Here is a 1692-nt window from a genome sequence, read left to right on the forward strand (position 1 = left end):
TATATATATATATATATATATGCATGTATACAGGCATTCATATATCTACATATATGTGTGTGAGTGTATGTACATATGTGCGTGCTTGTATGAGTGTGTTAAATGTTTAGGAAGATGACAGCTTGTAAGCCGAAGCTTTGAAGTTACTATCAAACTTCCCTAGTAAAAATAAAATTGTTAATTTCGTAGTCTACTAAAGAGTATTGTATGATCCTCCGTTTAATATTTAGCAGTTTTTATTTATAACTTTTTATAAAAATATAAACAGCAGTACTTATTTTTTATCACACTTATTTTTTAGCACAAACAAAATAAAGAGTAGTCTATATGTTTTACAGTTTATGTTTGCAATTAGACAGCTGACGATTCAGTCTGTTGATATACGAAGATTCCCCACCACGTGCTGTCCATATGGACATGCTGGTTAAGTGCATTCCACTTACTAACAAGAGCATGTACACTTTTTTTTTTCATGCTTGCAAACAAAAAGTATAGTTTGTGTACACAGTTGGAGTTATTTACTACAGCTAGGGACTTACATATTTCAGCGTAGTTTTGAAAGTATTGCCAATGCACTGAGGGACAAATACACACGCACACATGCGAGGGAGTGCTGAAAAGTTCCTGGCTTTAAGGGTGTCGCGAAAGGCCTGGTTGGAGACCCAACCTTCCGAGTTCTTTTACAGGGCTTAGAAAGACTGAAGGACCACTACAAGTGTGTGAATCAGAGAGGGAAATATGTTAAATAAAATCATAATTAACTGATCCTCTTTTATCTATTTATTTTTTTACTCAAACCAAGAATTTTTCAGCACCCTCTCGTGTAACGTATGGAATACTTTTAATATTAATAATTTCACATTACTTTCAATGAATCTAGAATGTGTGAATGTATGTGTGTATTAAATCAGTCTATCCATATTGCAATACAATAAATTGTGATAGGAAACCTTCGTAATATCTGTTCTTATGCTTAAATATTCCATGTCTTTATTTTAGAAATCTATTTAGAACAAACGATTTTGATTACCAGTCCAACTCCGAAGCAACCTGAGTCATCAAGAGACCTTGTAAATTTCGTGATGTAGAAATATAGACTAGATTCTTGTAACAACACACAATGCATTGATTGCTTTAAGGAATCTCTATAAAGTTGCTTAATCCACGTGTTTATTCACCGGCGGTGAAAAGTCTAGCTAGAATAAACACGTGGAAAATATGCGCTTACTTAAACTTGGGACTACAGATCAAAATAACCTCCATTCTACATCCACTTCACAGCAGAATTATCAACTAAGAAATCTACAATAGTGTAAGACTCACCATTCTTTGTCTTTATTCTCGTTAGCAATATATCCCTGTCTCTCATCTTCTTACCTCTACATATGACTCTGCATTCTGATGATGTCTACCATTACAACTGGTAAACAGAAACGATCGTAAATGTACTATTACTATCACTTTTCTTTATTAATTAATTAAATTAATGGCTTACTAGCGCAAACGACCAACTTCTTGTTAGTTTTCCTCCATTTTCTTCTTGCATATAATTTAAAAAGCGGTTTACCCGCTGAATTACCTGCTACCGTATTCCTTTTACCAAGAACTGTACCTACGAAGGCAATCACCAGGAGTGCCTTTGGATTTAACCATCCCTTAGAGGTTTTAAACAGTTCTAACTTATACCTATAT

At 34.0% G+C, this 1692-nt stretch overlaps 1 long non-coding RNA gene across 1 annotated transcript in view; it reads left to right on the forward strand.

Annotated features, from left to right (window-relative positions):
• LOC128248148 (uncharacterized) overlaps positions 1–1692 on the forward strand; it is a 42380-nt gene that overhangs the window by 38377 nt on the left and 2311 nt on the right. Inside the window, exon 3 of the long non-coding RNA XR_008264436.1 lies at positions 1000–1312. This is a non-coding gene — a long non-coding RNA (uncharacterized LOC128248148). The remainder of the gene's footprint in view (positions 1–999; positions 1313–1692) is intronic.

This window comes from Octopus bimaculoides, chromosome 6 (genome assembly GCF_001194135.2).
Source record: "Octopus bimaculoides isolate UCB-OBI-ISO-001 chromosome 6, ASM119413v2, whole genome shotgun sequence".
Lineage (NCBI taxonomy): Eukaryota > Metazoa > Mollusca > Cephalopoda > Octopoda > Octopodidae > Octopus > Octopus bimaculoides.